This window comes from Cyprinodon tularosa, unplaced genomic scaffold (assembly GCF_016077235.1).
Source record: "Cyprinodon tularosa strain WSP-4 unplaced genomic scaffold, ASM1607723v1 ctg493, whole genome shotgun sequence".
Taxonomy (NCBI): domain Eukaryota; kingdom Metazoa; phylum Chordata; class Actinopteri; order Cyprinodontiformes; family Cyprinodontidae; genus Cyprinodon; species Cyprinodon tularosa.
The window spans coordinates 332,501-352,115 of NW_024039222.1; the positions used below are offsets into that span (position 1 = coordinate 332,501).

A 19,615-nucleotide genomic window follows, 5' to 3' on the forward strand; every position below is an offset into this window, starting at 1 on the left:
GGAGAGAAATATCAGCTGTGCTGCTGCCATCAACACCTTTGTTTCTAGATGTTGGAGCTTGGCCTGTTTTCCAGTGTAGTCCTGTTTCTCTGACTGTGACTAACTGGATGTGCTCTCTTCATCCTCTGACATGGGAGCTGGCTCGGAGCTCGTCTGCCTGGCTGTGTGTTTCCTGGACGGGGTCACTTTTTACAGTTGCTTTTTGTATCTATGCTTCTTTTTCTATGTCTGCTTCTGTCTCCTTGAACCCCAGTGGGCCTCAGCAGATGGCCACTCACACTGAGCCTGGTTCTGCTGCAGGTTTCTTCCTGTTTAAAGAGAGTCTTTCCTCTCCACTGTCGCTACAAGCATGCTTATGCAAGAATCAATTTGACTGGATGATCTGGTGAACTGGAAAGTGCCTTGAGATGACATGTGTTGTCAATAAGGCTAAATAGAAATAAACTGACTTGAATCATCATCATCATCATCATCATCATCAGGTCAAAGTGGTTCATTGATGACACTTCATTTGTTTTCCAAAGAAAACTAGAATCGTCTTTATCTGACTAATCTTACAAATATTTCTTACGTTTCCACAAACTGTTGAGCTTATAAAAGTTTTACTGGAGGACAAAATAATAAAAAAAATAATTACATATACACTATATACGTCAAGGGAATTTCAAAAGTGGATGTTACTCAACACGCGTCAAACTAAAACGACTTCCTGATTACACGCTGCGCCTCGTTCGTTATCTGTCACCAGATGTTGATGTCACAGCTGTTTGAGTCGGCTTCCCAGCGCGCTTCCCTCTGTACACGGTTTTATTGTGAGGATTTATCAGGACATAGGAATGCAAAACAGACATCGCTGCTGACAGAATAATCCGCTCACTTCCATCAAAAAACAGCCAGAGGCATTTCGTAAGAGCAGTGCTGATGAAATACCCTGCAGTAAAAGTATAACGAAGGTCCAGATTGAATCATGATCACAGCATGCCGAGACTTGCGTAAGGCTCCTTCATTCACTCCGTTTGAAATCTAATATGTCAGCAGCAGCAAAAGTGCTGGCAAACCTCAGCCCAGCATTACAGCATTGAATGTTTGATTTTATAGAAATGAAACTGGATCCCTGATACTGCAGTTTTACGAGATAACATTAAAATACTAGAGGAAAGGATAATCAAAGTCATTTATGTTAAAGTTCAGACACAGAGCCAAGTTCTGATGGAGCTGAAGGCAGTGGTTTATAACAACAAACTTCTTTGCTGTTAATAGACACATATATATGTATATATATACGTATATACTGTGCTTAGCTGCTTTACTACATTTTCTTTTGGGAGAGATTAACTCCTAAGCATCAGACTGAACTCTCTGGTAAGTTTTTCTCATCCATGCTTCCATCTCTGGCCTTTATAAAGTGAAACTAAAAGCCTCCAGCGACTACAAAGCCATAAAACCAGCTGAATTGCCAGCAAAGTAGACTTTGTCCCTCACCATTGTGGTGAACAGGGAGTGGTGAGTAAATGCAAACCTTCCAGCTTTTGATTGTGGATAAAAGGTAACAAAGGTGCATCATAGAAGGAGTAATTACAGTGAGCCACAGCGGGTTTACCAAGCATTCAGAAATATTAGTCCTTAAATAGAAAAAGTACAGGGTTGCGTGTTACCTCTGCACATCTCAAATGTGCCAGTTTGAGGTTAACACTCAGGATTTTATTCCAGACCGTTGATGCACTGCAACAAATTGAAATCTAAATAAGTAATTTGTTCATAAACTAAGTGCATTTGTTCTTGAATTGAGGAGGTAAGTGAGGCACTTTGCCAATGGAACAAGACTATTTACATTTAAAATAAGAAAAAGCAACTGCATTGTCTTATTTCAAGAGCATTTTATCTAATTATCTTATTTTAAGAGTAAAAATGCTCATTCCATTGGCAAATCATTCTATTTACCTACTAAAATTAAGGTAAAATACACTTGATTTAAGGAATTTTTACTTATTTCTAGATTGTTTTTGCAGTGTGAAGGTTCTTGTGTCTCTGTTAGGAATCCAGTTTGTGTGGGTTGTTTTTGTGTTTTTCTCTCTCCACCACCAGGTGGTGCCTTGTTCCTCATTGGATCATTACCGGAGGAGTATTTGAGCAGCTGGCTGTCACTACCTCGACGCCAGAGTGTTTGCCAGTTTTGGGTACTCTAGCAAAGCTGAGCACTGCAAAAATGATCTAGAAATAAGTAAAAATGTCTTAAATTAAGTGTATTTACCCTTGATTTGAATAGGTAAATTTGATAATTTGCCAATGGAATTAGTATTTTTACTCTTAAAATAAGATAATTAGATAATATGCACTTGAAATAAGACAATGCAATTGTGTTTTCTTATTTTAAATCTAAATTGTCTTGTTCCATTGGCAAAATATCTCTTTAATCTCCTCAATTTAAGAAGAAATGCACTTATTTTAAGAAAAAATGACTTCCATTTCCAGTGAGATTAGAAGAGTCTAACCGAAGCTTTGTTTCAGTGTTCAGGCTGACGTAGAACTAACTGGCCTGGAGAACATAGCAAAAAAAAAAAAAAAAAAAAGATTTTTAAATATTTAAATATTATTTCCCTACGACTTTAGGGAATCTTTGGCTATCGGACCATGAATCGATTCATCGTAAAAATAATCAACAGGTCATTAATCGTTAGTTGCAGCTCTAATTTCTGCTATAATTAATCAGTTTTTGTTTTCCAGCTGGCAGACAGAGCTACATAATTTATTTCTGTACATTATTGTGTTATTATTCTGTTTATTACCTCGTTTGAATTCAGTCAAACTATCAGAGGAGAGAGTTGTCCTTTGCATGGCAGAACAATCTGAGGAGTACGTCTGTGTTGCCAAATGCTTTGCAAGTTAAATGAATGTCTGAAATCTCTTCTGAGGAAAACCTGTTTGGTCTTTGCTGGTCATGAGCCTCCAGCTTAAACCAGATATTCTCACAACTTAACTACAAGTCACATAACTTGGCGTCCGACTCGGAATTAGACTAAACGTGTCATTTTTCTTAAGCTACATCAGATTTCCTCTTATTTCTATTTGTTGCATTTAGTAGAAAATCTCTCGATGCCGTCGAACTTAAAAATAAATGTTTGTTGGATAATCCTAACAGCAATGTCAACACTTTATTTCCAAGTCTAAGCCAAGTCAAGCTTTAATTTTAATTTTCTAATCCAAGACCTCAACAGCAGTTTATTCACTCTATATTTATTTAGAAATAAAGTAATTGTACTTATTAACAGATAATAGTAACAGATTTTTTTTATGACATCTACTTAAATTCACCATTTTAAATCTGTTTTTAATTATTTATTTATGCATTTTATGATATAATTGTATTTTAAATATTTAAATCATGCATTAGATCAGGGGTAACCAATTAAAAATCAGCGGCGTCAGAATAAAAAAATAACAACCAGTAAAGGTCCGGAGACATTATTAGGCCCGAGCAGCGAAGGCTGCAAGAGCCTATTGTATTTAGAAAGTTTCTTCTTCTTATTATTATTATTACGATTCTTGTAGCACTTTGAACGCATTTCACGGGGACCTCCCATATTCAAAAACTCAGGAAAACGTGGCAGTAAATTGTCCCCTGCGTGAAATAGCCGGTCTATAATGGAATCCAAAATGGCCACCCCCAAATTACACCACAGCGCCCCCTAACGTCAGTTGGGGGAAACTGTAAGTCACAGAGATTTGAAATTTGGCACACAGGTAGATATCCTCAAATCGTGAAAAAATGTCTTTTGGAGGTATGCCCTAAAACCCACAGGAAGTCAGCCATTTTGGGTCAAAGTGCGATTTTTGGCCATTTTTCATTAATTATCTTTTACTGTAAACAGAAATTAAGAATAAATAAAAAATGAGGTTTTTATGCATCCATGTTATTCATTGACTTTTTAAATAAAAGAAATGTATATATAAAATAAAATAGAACATTTTTCCATATTAAATTTAAAGTGCTTTATGAAGTATAGAACAAAAATTGTTCAGTTTGATATATAGACAATTTCCTCTCGTACGTGTTTATTAGCTATTAGTCACGGGTGGGTCTAAAAAAAAAAAACTTTCCTCCTAAATCCCCCTTTACTCCCCGTTGGTCACGTAACTCCTCCGCGGTGCCTGCGCCATCTTTGCTATTAGTTGCTGCTGTCAAATCCCATAATGCTCAGCGAGGAGATCTCTCAGCGCAAAGCATTCTGGGATATATCTGCCTCTTCTGAGGCCTTTCTTTTCTTCTCACACACTTCGTGGACAATTTTTCTCTTCCGACCGTCGGCCATTTTCAAAGTATGGCGGTGAGAAAGGTGAGCTTCAATGACTGTCTGAAACCGTAGCTCACCACAGATATACGCCTGAAAGTGCGCAGAAAAAGATAGCTAACGGGACGAGCGCGTAGGACAGCCTTACGTAAACATATCACCAGAATGATTGACAGTTAGGAGGACCAATTATTGAGATGATCCACCCGGAAATAAAAGATTGTTCACCATACCTTTAAGTTGTGGGTAATGAACCAGCCTTTCAGAGTAAACATGTCGCTGAGACTAGGATTCAGAGTCAAGCCTCAAGTCTAACTCTTTCATGACCCGTAGTGTGAGAAAATATCGGTTTTATTTTGTATCTTTTTTTTTTAAGGAAAAAAAACTTTCTATGCTTTTTGACGTGTATGATCAAAAATAAATGTATATAATACAGAACAGTATTAGACGGTTAAGAATGTAATTAAAAGTAGAAATGAATATGAATATCTGTACTGATGCCGACATTGAGGAAAATTCTAGATCAAGTTCGATTTAAATGATCAAGAGGCAGAAGAATCTGTTACAATAATAAATAGTTGGGTTAAAAAAATCTCTTGAGCAGCAGGAAATGTTTCCCTCTTTAATTTAATAAATACACTCATAGTTGCTGTGGACAGAACATTTCTATTTCTCTTATTTCATATATTAATTTATCCCATTTACTCACTATTAAAGTTTTCACTCAGCCTGTTTCACCTGCAAGGCCAAACATTTCCCCTGCGTCAGACATACCTTATTTATTCAACAAGCCAGATTCTTTCTCAAGGTTTACTCACAACATGTTACTGTTTAACCAAAGTTTCTGTAATTCGTTTTGACTCTGACTACTTTCCATTATTGTAATTAAAGAGGAACGAACACTGCTCAGGCAGAACAGGGCTGATTACCGTGCAGTAAGGGCCGTATGATGAAGTGTTCTCTCTTTGCAAAGATAAAAATAAAAGTGCCGACTGAGTGAAATCCATCGATCTCTGTTTATTTCACTGAAGTGAATAGTTGTCGAGGTTTGGTTGAGGTTTGAGGACCCAAATGCAGAGAGGCTGAGTAGGGATGCACGATATAATCGGCCCCCTATCGGTATCGGCCTTAAAACTGAATATCGGACATCGGCCACCCCACCGATATTTAACCCGATATTTGATCAGCTTCTGAGTTTCGAAAGTCTAAAAAAAAATAAAAAATACTACTTCTTCTTCTTCCTCACAAACTTCTAAAGACGAGGGAAAAAATATTGATCCATTAAAATATCCCAATATCTTCATATGCTGATATATTGCCATTTAAAAACACCATATCAATCTCTTTTACTAATGAAATATTGCTTTATGTCATCGTTATGCTACGAAATCCCCCGAAAATTCACCAAATGTTGCCATATTTTTATATGTTGATATATTGACGCGGTATCGATCTATTTTACTAACAAAATCTCACAAGAATTTGCAAAATATCACGAGAGTTTGTAACAGAACGATGAAATTTTACAAGATTTTGAAAGTAAAATAGATCGATACCGCATTTTTAAAAATCTATTTGATATCAGCATATGAAAATATTTTTGAGTATATTATTTTTTCAAAGTGTCAGAAATGGATAACAAAACTGCTATTTTCAATGACTACTTATTTTTGTCCAGCTTTAACATCGGTATCGATATCGGTTATCGGCTACATGAGTTTTTAAATATCAGCATATCGGATATCGGCCAAAATCCCAATATCGTGCATCCCTACTGAGGAGACTTTGTAGTTTAATGGAGTGAAACGGTAAACAAAGGCAGGAATCCAAAAAACCAACTAAAAATGTAAAGAAAACCAGAACTATGGAGACATCTGGGGAAACCAAACACGAGGAGCCAGGGAGAGACGAGGTAGGTGGACAACAGCTAAGATAAGGAACCAACAAAGAGTGAGAGCAGAGGGAGAATATATGTAGCTGACGAGGGCTAACGAGCTGACAAGGAGCAGGTGTGAGAGGAGATAACGAGGGAGCCAAGGGGAAAGGAGCACACACAAGAGGACAAAAGAAAAACCTGAGAACTAACATAAGTCTAGAAACTACAACAAAATAGGAATTAAACCAATAAAACTAGAAAACAAGGAGCAAAGTAAAGTACAACAGAACCAAGACCATGACAATAGCTGAATACTTTTTTCTCATTACAATTGCATGTTTATTTTTCAGAATTGAATCTGTCCCTTTAACGTAATTTACAGTATTTCTGGATTCCTTTGATGACCTTATACTACTCTAAAGATGCCTTTTGTTAAACACACATGTTGGTTATCATGTTTACGTGTTGTAGTATAAGATGGGTGCATCCCTCCAATCAAAGGCTATATTTCTAAAATAAAGAACAGCCGAGCTTAGCAAAGAGAGCCTGTCCATCTGTAGGAGGAAAAAAAATAAAGAAAAATGAAGCGGAGCGGATAAACAAGTCCTCAGCAAACCGCCGGGATGATAAACAACACATTCCAGCGTTTTGTGCAGCAGATGATTGAATGAGGAAGGAAAACAAAAACACATGCAGACCTCTGCTCCCCTCGCCGGCCTCCTGCTTCGGGGTTTTTTAGGAAAAACTCCTGTCTTACTGTGCAGCATCAACGGCCCAAAGTCTTTTACGCATAAAAACGTTTCCCTGCGACGCTCGGAGATACATGAGCAAACACAGAGGAGACTTTGGTTAGGATTCATTTCCAAACAGCAGGATGTGAAACAAAGATTGAAGGCCGCTGAGATCCTTTTCCTCCGACTTAATTCAGCCTTTCTTCTACGTCTGCGTTCTACTGAGAGGCTTTTTATAAACAAGAAGTCAAGTTCACTTCTTCATGGTCGCATTTAAGCTGAAAACCTGCCAAAGGTATTTTAATACTCATTTATAAAGGTAGATTATAACCACCACTGTTCCCAAAAACCTCAATCAGTTCTTCCATTCAGGCTGATTTTGCACAGTTTCTACTTTCTTAGTCAGTTAAATAACATGCAGCAACATCTCTGATTTTGCTGCTATTTTCAAATATCCATTACTGTAAAAATGTCCATAGCTGCATATTGGTTATTTATCCTCCAGGTGCAGTTTTATATTGTTAAAACACTTTACAATACAGTATTTTATTGTTTATCTTGTAACTCTTCACTATCATGCTATTCTTAGACATTTTTCTAAGGTCTATATATTTGTTTTAACATTTTTTCTATCATTTTGCTGCAGTAAACACCAGAATTTCCCCACTGACGGATAATAAAGGGCTTTTTTATTCTAGTTTCACTTCCCTTTGTCTTTAAAGAGTTTCACCCTGCATAGGGGGGTAGGGCCAATACCTGTGAAAGGGGCGGAGCTATGTACAGGAAAGATATCGATTAATGAGAAAGTCCAAAGTTCATCTCAGAAAGTGAGCTTGTATGAGCTTTGAGAACAGCCACTTTTAAACCGAGTGTGCACGAGGAGAAATGGGCTCGTGCACGCTCTCGCACGTTTTTAATAGGCGTTCCCTCTCTGGAGCAGGTACAGGGTTGTTTGTGTGAGGGCGGGTCTTTTCGAAGATTCGCAAAAAATCCTCCATTATACCGTTAAAGGCATACTTACTATGCAACATTTTTCAGTTAATTAATGTGTTCCATAACGTTTTGGATGATTAAATGAGTCATTTCAGGTCGAACAAAGGTTTTCTCGGCCGCCCTGGTGGTCTGTGGGGAAAATACCGTACTTGCAATTGCAGGAGCCCTCGGCCCGCCCCCACAGGCTCAGAAGTCTCGTGCATCGCGAGAGTCAGTCTTGCTTTACGGCGAGAACTGCTACACGCCCCCAGTGAAAGGCATGCTCGTTGCTAGCGCAGTGGCGATATTTGTGCAGTTATCATGGCGGAACCAGCGAGAATTTTCAAACTCAAAAATTGGAACAAAATAGTCACTTACCGCAGTAGACATGGTGATTCGTTGCGTTCGTCTGTCTGCTAAACTCAAAACAACCACGCCTGGCTTGACGGAGAAACCAGGAGAACAGCTGAGCATATTTACGACAGTGCACTTTTACTTTCGCCCTCTGGGGGGAGCCTCGCTGGAAAATCAACACCGGTTGCATAGTGTACCTTTAAGCTAGAAAGCAGACTGATCAGTTCACTAAGGCCCCGTCCACACGAAGTCAAAACGAACACGAAACGCTAATATTTTCCAGAACGTTTGTCGTAAAGACGGAGACGTAAAATAAATGTGATCGTCCACACGAATGCATGAAAACGCTGCAAAATGTATGCCAGGCCTGTAAGTGGCGCTGTGGTGCCAAAGCAAAAATAGGCGACGAAATGTTAGGCATGCGCACTAATATTTATACATGGTTGCCCTGCGGGTCCATTTTCGTGGTTCAGTCAAATTAAGGTGCTGAACTATGTCGTCGATATTGCTCTGTTCTTCCTGGAGATATTCCAGAAGAAGAAGATTCTGTTGTAAGCCCGACAGCAGGGTGAGTAGTTTGTTGTGATACTGTGTCGCGCATGCGTGTTTAGAGGCGACGCTATGACGCATGCGTGTAAAAAACAAAAATGCGGTTAGAGCTTAAAGATGGAAACGCGAAAACGGCGTTTCAAAATCTTCCCACTCTGAAGGCCTGATAAAAAAAATATTGTTTACAGACCCCCGAAACGCCGGCTTCGTATGGATGAGAGGCTGGTTTGTTGAAAAATATGTGCGTTTAGGCCAGGGTTTGACTTCGTGTGGACGGGGCCTAAGATTATAATCCCACTTCTAGGGATGGGAATCGAAAACTGGTTCCTGTTCAGAACCGGTTCCATGTGTTCCAATTCCAAGGCATCGTTTGGCAGCTCGTTTAACGGTTCTCTTAACGGTTCCAGGCAGCACCACATGCTAGCGCTGGGCAGCACGACTTACGTCACGTTTTTTACGCAAGTCATGCAAACGGCATTCAGTAAGGAAGGCGTAATTCTAGAAAATAAAACAAAAAAATGGCACCCCATCGGGTAAACCGATCGAAAGTTTGTATGTAAAGCGGCAATAACATCCGCAAGAGGAAATAGATCCAACATGCAGAAACATCTGCGCACACAACATGGCATACATTTTAACGAATGCCGTGTTTTTGATGCTTCCGGATAGAAGTACGACCAGCATGGAAGGAAACTCTGGTGCTAAGTAGCTAGTTTTATATCACTGGCTGTGCTTAATGTGGTTCCTAGTAAATCAGATGCCATTTCTGGAAATAAACCAGTTTCCTACCTCTCTTTGGGGTTATTAAACACGCTACAAAGTTGCTCCGCAGTCCAGGGAGCGAGAGAAAGGTGACACTCGTTTATTTAAATCAGGGGGAGATGAGTTCATTGTACAGTAATGCTTTTTTTCATTAAACGGATACCTTCTCCATTAGATTTAGATGACTGTGAGGAGAGAGAAGTAGAACGTCTCAAGTGAAGGTAGACGAATGTCACCGTGCAATTAACAAGTTCATCGTTTCACAGAATCAATAAGGAATCGAATATTTTCACAGATTGCTAAGGGAATTGGAATGCTCAAAATGGTATCAATCTCTCTGATCTGGATCTGCTACAGGAGTTTTGATATCTGAGGATCTGATCCAATACCAGAGCTCTAATTTTATCATCAGTACTGTTGAGTTTTAAGGAGCTGTTATATGTATGAATAACTGTGCTATAGAAATAGACTGAGTAGATATGCCCCAATGGATGGAGCCTATTTTCACTGATATTGATCTAGAATTTTACTCCCTATCAGGCCGATACCAGGATTGAATCAGTGCATCTCTAGGTTCGAACATGCTGGATTTAAAGGAAAAGTCGCTCATATTCAGAATTTAAACTTCTGAAAGTTCTTTAAATCTGAAATGATTCCATCCTGTTCAATAAATGATCAGTGTTTTTAATTCAGAGTAATTTCCATGTGAATGTGCTTTACTGGAGGCATCCATGTTTGTCAAAGAACACTACTGCCACCTACTGGTTAGTGACGTCACGGTGCGGTATCGGCTGTTGATCAAGTCCCAGTGCTGTATCTGGTGTTTGTCACAACGCGCTATTATCAAAGTCATCTTGAAAACATTCTTCTTCCAAATGTTGGCTACATATTACGGGTTTTTTCTCTGGCCAGAAGTTCGATGGCAAATCCTCCCTCTTCAAGTTGGCGATCCAACGACCAACCCGTCCGTGGAGGATCAGGAATCAGAAAGGTGGAATAACTCTTTTTTTTTCACTTTTACCCGATGTATTCCAGCATCCAGCTGCCATGCACGTGGGCATTGTCAGTTTCACTATAGCTCTGGTGAATTTCAATGGTGAAGTCCTCTGGAAATCTTCAATAATTGTTGTTGATTGCAGATTTGTCTAGTAGTTCCCATTGATTTAGCTTGTAAAGCGGGGAGAATGGCGCTAGGCTTACCGCACCGTGACGTCACTGCTGGAAGATGGCAGAAGGGAGGGGTTACTATATTTGGGCAAAAATGGCCGCTCCCAGACTCAGTGATCGCAATGAAAGTTTTTTTTTTTTAACTGATTAATGGTAAATTCATTAAATCATCGTTAACGTATTAGTTTTAGGTATAAATAATGATCCATTGATTATTCCTTGCTGACCGAACTTTTCCCTTAAATTTCAGTCAAAACAGTTTTTGATGCTCCTGTTTGAACTGGAGGCTCACATTCACCCCCCCCATCAGTGTCTGACCTCACACATGCACACGTGGAGGAAAGATTAAACCAACATTTTACTTTAATTCTCAAAGCAAAGCTGTCAGAACTGCAAAGAGTGAGAATTACAATTTCAGGCATTTCCATGAGTGGAAAGGAAGCAAAAGGCAGCGGATCTCATTGGTAGGGAAATATTTAGAATATTTAAAGTTTCTTTGATTCATATAAGTCCAGATAAAATCTAAATACCAGGAATATTTACGTGAAAAAAGTACAAGTCTGTTGTCTGTTTTTTTTTTTAAGGAAACCAAAAGCAGAAAATTCGTCTTGAAGATTTTCTTTTGTGATCATCCTGCAGTAATTAGAGAAATGTGGAGAAAAGAGGCGATTGTTAAATGGTCATCTCTCAGCAGGAAGGTATGCCATACAGGAAGTTAGGCTTTTCCTCCAAGGGGCCGTTTAAATTTGACCTCAGGAAAAAAAAACGGAAAAAAAACCTCCCAACTAGTTTGGTTTATCCAGCAGTCCTGCTTTACTTTAAAAAAACAAAACAAACCGGCAACAAAAGGAGGGATTCATTCAGGAAAACATGTGAAATCAAAGGTTATTTTCACAGATCTGAGCAAAGAGGAAACCTTCACAGCTGGATGTAAATAAACTGATTATCTAAATGACTCATAATTTTTTTTTTATCACATCTATGAGTCAACAGAGGATTCCCAGTAGAAAACCTATCTGAGCAAAAACAAGTTAAAATAAGTAAAGATTTCTTAAATTATGTGTATTTACACTTAATTTGAGTAGGTAAAAAAAAATTCCCAACAGAATGAGTATTTTACTCTTAAAATAAGATAATTAGATAATATGGACTTCAAATAAGACAGTCCAATTGTTTTTTAAATTATTTCAAATGTAAACTATCTTGTTCCTTTGGCAAAGTGTCTCAATCAATTTAAGAAAAAATTACAAATTTAGATTTTCATTTTTTGCAGTGAGGACTTTTCTGCTCATTCCAGCTCAAGTAATCAGTGGTTCCTGTTTCTGCTTGGATTTCCTTCGTACTCACCGTTTCATGTCAAACCATTGCTGGAAGTTTGGAGGCGCCACACCCACTGCTGCTGTAAAAAGACACCAGATCTGTTTCTGGCAGAGGAAACCGGCAGTTAGTGGCTTGGTTTTAACGGACGGCGTGGATGGGCTCGGCCTGTTTTACTGGCCATCAAACTGGTAGCTTTAAAATCAATACCTAAAAGGAGTAACACTGGGATTGTTTTAGGCCTCTAAACCAGTTTATTGGCTCAAGCTTTCAGCAGAAAATAAAGCGAGTAGAGGTGGGTTTATAGAAAAGCAAATGGGAAAAAAACTCATTTAGAAATCAGGATCTTCAAAAAGCCTGAAATACGGAATCTGATTTAAATTCAATTCAGTTTATTTCTATAGCTCCAATTCACATCATGTCATCTCAGGTCACTTTACAGTTCACCAGATCATCCAGTCAGATTGAGGGATTGCTGAAGAGTCAATGCAATCAGCTGGTTTTCTTTAGATAGAAAACTTTGAATCAATCTGACTGGAATTGAATTTAAAGAAAAATGTACCAACAAATATTTAAAAGAATACAACATCTAAGAAAACGAAGTACGTCTGAAAACCTGATTTAAATTCAGATAACTTTCAAATTTCAAATTACTGTGTTATCTTTAGTAGCAACAATAGTGGCTCTAAATGCACTCCATAACGTTTTGTCCACGCTTCTCGTTTCTTGTGCATCAAGCCAACCTGAGGCTAAAGTGCGTCACAACTTTAAAGTTGAATCCATGAAGGAGGAAACGATGGTTCTCTGTGTTTTCAAACACATGCAGACATCTGTTCAGGACTCAAACCAAGCGCTGGATTCTCACACACAATGATGGTTTTTTACCACGCTACACTGACAGCCTGGTTTTCTTTTCAGTTTTTCATCTCCAAGCCAAGACTGGATGACTCAACGCAGTGTGGCAACAGCTCCAGAGAAGCAGGAATCAGAGATCCGGAGAAACATTTAGAGCAGAGCAGAATAGTTTGGAGCGTTTGTCCACTGAGTCACCATCTGTTGCCTTCTGGTTCCGGCACACTGTTCAGTTAAAAGACAAGGGGGGGGGGGGCTTGCTCACTGCATAACACCAGTGTAGAGAGGAACCAACAGGAAATGCACAAGAACCACTGCAGATCAAATTTTGTGGTAAATCTTGCAGCAGTGGAAGGCCGATAAAATCTTCAGTGACTTCCATACTAAAGAGGTGATCATCACAAATATCCCTGATCCTGGTTTCTTTTGAACAGATAAAACCAGAGTGACAGCATGACCCAAAAGTGGCAACCGGCATATGCCAGTTTGGAAAAATGGTATATGCCATTTGGGAACCAACTAATGCCAGGTGGCAACCAGCATATGCCAGTTTTGAAAAATAGTATATGCCATTTGGGAACCAAATAATGCCAGGTGGCAACCGGCATATGCCAATTTTGAAAAATGGTATATGCTATTTGGGAACCAACTAATGCCAGGTGGCAACCAGCATATGCCAGTTTTGAAAAATAGTATATGCCATTTGGGAACCAAATAATGCCAGGTGGCAACCGGCATATGCCAATTTTGAAAAATGGTATATGCTATTTGGGAACCAAATAATGCCAGGTGGCAACCGGCATATGCCAATTTTGAAAAATGGTATATGCCATTTGGGAACCAACTAATGCCAGGTGGCAACCGGCATACGCCAATTTTAAAAAATGGTATATGCCATTTGGGAACCAACTAATGCCAGGTGGCAACCGGCATACGCCAATTTTAAAAAATGGTATATGCCATTTGGGAACCAACTAATGCCAGGTGGCAACCGGCATACGCCAATTTTAAAAAATGGTACATGCCATTTGGGACAAACTAATGCCAGGTGGCAACCGGCATATGCCAGTTCTGAAAAATGGTATATGCTATTAGGGAACCAACTAATGCCAGGTGGCAACCGGCATATGCCAATTTTGAAAAATGGTACATGCCATTTGGGAACCAACTAATGCCAGGTGGCAACCGGCATATGCCAGTTCTGAAAAATGGTATATGCTATTAGGGAACCAACTAATGCCAGGTGGCAACCGGCATATGCCAATTTTGAAAAATGGTACATGCCATTTGGGAACCAACTAATGCCAGGTGGCAACCGGCATATGCCAATTTTGAAAAATGGTATATGCCATTTGGGAACCAACTAATGCCAGGTGGCAACCGGCATATGCCAATTTTGAAAAATGGTACATGCCATTTGGGAACCAACTAATGCCAGGTGGCAACCGGCATATGCCAATTTTAAAAAATGGTATATGCCATTTGGGAACCAACTAATGCCAGGTGGCAACCGGCATATGCCAATTTTGAAAAATGGTATATGCTAATTGGGAACCAAATCATGCCAGGTGGCAACCAGCATATGCCAGTTTTGAAAAATAGTATATGCCATTTGGGAACCAAATAATGCCAGGTGCTAACCGGCATATGCCAATTTTGAAAAATGGTATATGCCATTTGGGAACCAACTAATGCCAGGTGGCAACCGGCATATGCCAATTTTGAAAAATGGTATATGCCATTTGGGAACAAACTAATGCCAGGTGGCAACCGGCATATGCCAATTTTGAAAAATGGTACATGCCATTTGGGAACCAACTAATGCCAGGTGGCAACCGGCATATGCCAATTTTGAAAAATGGTACATGCCATTTGGGAACCAACTAATGCCAGGTGGCAACCGGCATATGCCAGTTCTGAAAAATGGTATATGCTATTAGGGAACCAACTAATGCCAGGTGGCAACCGGCATATGCCAATTTTGAAAAATGGTACATGCCATTTGGGAACCAACTAATGCCAGGTGGCAACCGGCATATGCCAATTTTGAAAAATGGTATATGCCATTTGGGAACCAACTAATGCCAGGTGGCAACCGGCATATGCCAATTTTGAAAAATGGTACATGCCATTTGGGAACCAACTAATGCCAGGTGGCAACCGGCATATGCCAATTTTAAAAAATGGTATATGCCATTTGGGAACCAACTAATGCCAGGTGGCAACCGGCATATGCCAATTTTGAAAAATGGTACATGCCATTTGGGAACCAACTAATGCCAAGTGGCAACCGGCATATGCCAATTTTGAAAAATGGTATATGCCATTTGGGAACCAACTAATGCCAGGTGGTAACCGGCATATGCCAGTTTTGAAAAATGGTATATGCTATTTGGGAACCAAATCATGCCAGGTGGCAACCAGCATATGCCAGTTTTGAAAAATAGTATATGCCATTTGGGAACCAAATAATGCCAGGTGCTAACCGGCATATGCCAATTTTGAAAAATGGTATATGCCATTTGGGAACCAACTAATGCCAGGTGGCAACCGGCATATGCCAATTTTGAAAAATGGTATATGCCATTTGGGAACAAACTAATGCCAGGTGGCAACCGGCATATGCCAATTTTGAAAAATGGTACATGCCATTTGGGAACCAACTAATGCCAGGTGGCAACCGGCATATGCCAATTTTGAAAAATGGTACATGCCATTTGGGAACCAACTAATGCCAGGTGGCAACCGGCATATGCCAATTTTGAAAAATGGTATATGCCATTTGGGAACCAAATAATGCCAGGTGGCAACCGGCATATGCCAATTTTGAAAAATGGTATATGCCATTTGGGAACCAACTAATGCCAGGTGGCTAACCAGCATATGCCAGTTCTGAAAAATGGTATATGCTATTTGGGAACCCACTAATGCCAGGTGGCAACCGGCATATGCCAATTTTGAAAAATGGTATATGCCATTTGGGAACCAACTAATGCCAGGTGGCAACCAGCATATGTCAATTTTGAAAAATGGTATATGCCATTTAGGAACCAACTAATGCCAGGTGGCAACCGGCATATGCCAATTTTGAAAAATGGTACATGCCATTTGGGAACCAACTAATGCCAGGTGGCAACCGGCATATGCCAATTTTAAAAAATGGTATATGCTATTTGGGAACCAACTAAAGCCAGGTGGCAACCGGCATATGCCAATTTTAAAAAATGGTACATGCCATTTGGGAACCAACTAATGCCAGGTGGCTAACCAGCATATGCCAGTTCTGAAAAATGGTATATGCTATTTGGGAACCAACTAATGCCAGGTGGCAACCGGCATATGCCAATTTTGAAAAATGGTACATGCCATTTGGGAACCAACTAAAGCCAGGTGGCAACCGGCATATGCCAATTTTAAAAAATGGTACATGCCATTTGGGAACCAACTAATGCCAGGTGGCAACCGGCATATGCCAATTTTAAAAAATGGTACATGCCATTTGGGAACCAACTAATGCCAGGTGGCAACCGGCATATGCCAATTTTGCAAAATGGTACATGCCATTTGGGAACCAACTAATGCCAGGTGGCAACCGGCATATGCCAATTTTGCAAAATGGTACATGCCATTTGGGAACCAACTAATGCCAGGTGGCAACCGTCATATGCCAATTTTGAAAAATGGTACATGCCATTTGGGAACCAACTAATGCCAGGTGGCAACCGGCATATGCCAATTTTGCAAAATGGTACATGCCATTTGGGAACCAACTAATGCCAGGTGGCAACCGGCATATGCCAATTTTGCAAAATGGTACATGCCATTAGGGAACCAACTAATGCCAGGTGGCAACCGGCATATGCCAATTTTGAAAAATGGTACATGCCATTTGGGAACCAACTAATGCCAGGTGGCAACCGTCATATGCCAATTTTGAAAAATGGTACATGCCATTTGGGAACCAACTAATGCCAGGTGGCAACCGGCATATGCCAATTTTGAACAATGGTATATGCAGCGGCGTAGGAAGCGGGGGGGACGGGGAGGACATGTCCCCCGAATATAAAAGCCAGGTGGAAATGTCCCCCCCAAAAAATTGTACCGCAAAATATTAGATTTTGACATTTTTTTAACTAGCGTGCTTTTATTTTGAAGTCGCAGCATAGCGTTACGTCACTGTACTCCCCCTCCCCTCTCTGAACTGCTGAGCGTGAGCACTCAGAAGGGAGGGAAACAGCGACACAGAAGTCAGAAACTTGTGAATGAGGTAAAATGGTCTGTCGGGATGCTGCTATGATTATTGCCTATTTATAACCTCTTGTTGTCAGTTCACTTTCATATATAGAAACTGAATCTTAGTCCTGTACGGAAGAGGATTAGGGCCACTGGAAAAAAAGAAGTTAACTGATTTTGAATTTTTTTTTAATTTAACATGGGGAAAAAGTCAGAATTCTGAGATTAAAGTCAGAATTCTGAGAAAAAAAGTCAGAATTCTGAGATTAAAGTCAGATTTCTGAGATTAAAGTCAGAATTCTGACTTTTTTCTCAGAATTCTGACAGCTAACAAACATGTTAGCATCAAGCCATAGCCATGTCTGTTTTAGAGACTAGCTCTCTTGTTTTAATGACCTTCTGCTCCTCCATTAATGAGGGGACCCCTCGGGCACGTAAAAAGTTGCCTAATTGCATCATTTTCCACCAATGTGTCACTGGTCCTCTCAAACAACTCACATCTTTGTCAGTGAAGCTGAGAGCTCCACATCTCTTCCTTCATGGTGCCTATCTACATTAAGATCCAAAATTCTGAGATTAAAGTCAGAATTCTGACTTTTTTCTCAGAATTCGGACTTTTTCCCCGTATTAAACTGAAATAAAATTTTAAAATCACTTAACCTTTTTTTTTCAGTGGCCCTAATCCTCTTCCGTAGTGTTGGGCTGATCACTCATCCAATATTTAACTGCTAACTTTCTCTAGACGTTTGCTACGCTAGCCAAAATTTTTTTTTTTTATATATCTCATTTCAGTACAATGCCACCACCAGCTAAAAGGCTGAAACAGCAGCAGGACTTACTCAGCTTTTTTAAAAAGAGAAACGTCAGTGTGAGTAACAGTCACACAACACAAGGGCAACACAGGTGTTGAAATTAGCCCGGTCTGGGCGTGCGTTTTATGAGGATTTTTTATTTTTTGCGTGGTTTTGCTTTGCCGAAATGGACAAATGTTATACCTGCCTCGCTCCTGATCGTTAGTTAAAACCAAAGGGAGAGTTAATTTTAATTCTTAGCAGCGGCGGCCGCATTGGTCGTGCAGTGGACTGCTGCACAACCACTAATTAACCAACTAATTAACTTCTACATCTTTATTTCCTCAGATAAACTGTTGGCTCCTCTTTTTACACTATAAACAGATTAACACAACATTGACAACTCTGTAGTTTTCTCTGTTCTGTACTGCAAACTGGAATTAAAGGCGCCATTTCTACCAAAGGTCTGGACAGACTGGCCACCTGTCTAGGGTGGACCCCGCACCAGCACCTCCCGACCCCACTAAGGGACAGGGTGTACAGAAAATGGAAGGAGGGATGGATTTCTACCAAAGGTTGATAATGCGTTTTTGAACCAGATGCTTCAAAGCGCCCTGTCCATAATTCTTCAACACACTGTCATCTCCCTCTGTCAGTCAACCTATATAAATTCATTTTTGACCATTATTGCAAGTTTGACAAAATAAAACATATCAAACTTTGCACTTGTGTGGCCTACTGAATTGTTTTGATTTTCTAGTGCGTATGCGGACACTAAATATGCAAGGGCTGAAGCCCTTGAAAGACATCTCCCTTTGCTTAATAAAAGACTCCAGTCATTTTGTTTGGTGATATGCTCACATCTTATGAACAAATGCATTATGTAAATTTTAAATGCATTATTTTTGCAAGACACATTTATAAAGGAATAAAGTAAAAGATTAAATAGCCTTTTTTTAAAGTAGCGTACTTAAGATATGTTTCTGTTGAATATTTACGAATCTCAGATTTCCGATATGTCCCCCCCACAATTGTAAACATATTCCTACGCCCTTGGGTATATGCCATTCGGGAACCAACTAATGCCAGGTGGCAACCGGCATATGCCAGTTTTGAAAAATTCATCATTAATCAGATTACAAAATAGAGAATCTCCGATCCGATCGATCCGATCCGTGGGCTTAGCGAATTGCCTGATATCCGACACTATTGTTGGATAAATTAACTGAATACCTCACCATGTGAACAAAGGCATGATGATGGCATAAATATCGAAAAATGAACACAAATATAAATCATTGCAGCTCTACGCGATGACATCATAAAACTGTGATGCTGCTTGATTTCGATAAAAATAGAACTGACTGGATCGACATCAATCATCCGATATCCGATGCAGCTAGTTAGCCGATATCGTAGCCGATATCCGATCTAAGTTTCAGATCAGTGCATTTTTCTATAAAAAGAAAAGGAACTGAGCATCGATCACTGATGTGTGAACCTAAATCTTTTAGTTCCAACAGTTTAAAGGAAGCTGATAAATCGGACGAATGAAGCTGCTTTAAAGCCCTCGTTGGGCTGAAACCTCGCCCGCAACCAGCTCCTTGTTTTTGCTGGGAATGCTCGTCCAGTCATCCGGAGGCCTGAGTCACAGCTTCTTGGTTGAGTGGGATCTGCTCCACCTCCTCCTCCTCCTTTTGAAAGGCCAGATGCAGTGCAGCC

General features: G+C 39.8%; 1 protein-coding gene across 2 annotated transcripts in view; it reads right to left on the bottom strand.

Moving 5' to 3' along the window:
• Positions 1-19,615, bottom strand: part of eml3 (EMAP like 3) — a 135,236-nt gene that overhangs the window by 91,040 nt on the left and 24,581 nt on the right. The window contains exon 1 of one of the 2 annotated variants that reach the window (XM_038302527.1): positions 19,484-19,614. The exons of the other annotated variant lie outside the window; for it this stretch is intronic. The gene's annotated coding sequence lies outside the window, so the exon portion shown is untranslated. Of the gene's footprint in view, positions 1-19,483; position 19,615 lie in introns of those variants that run through there. 2 annotated transcript variants of the gene reach the window in all.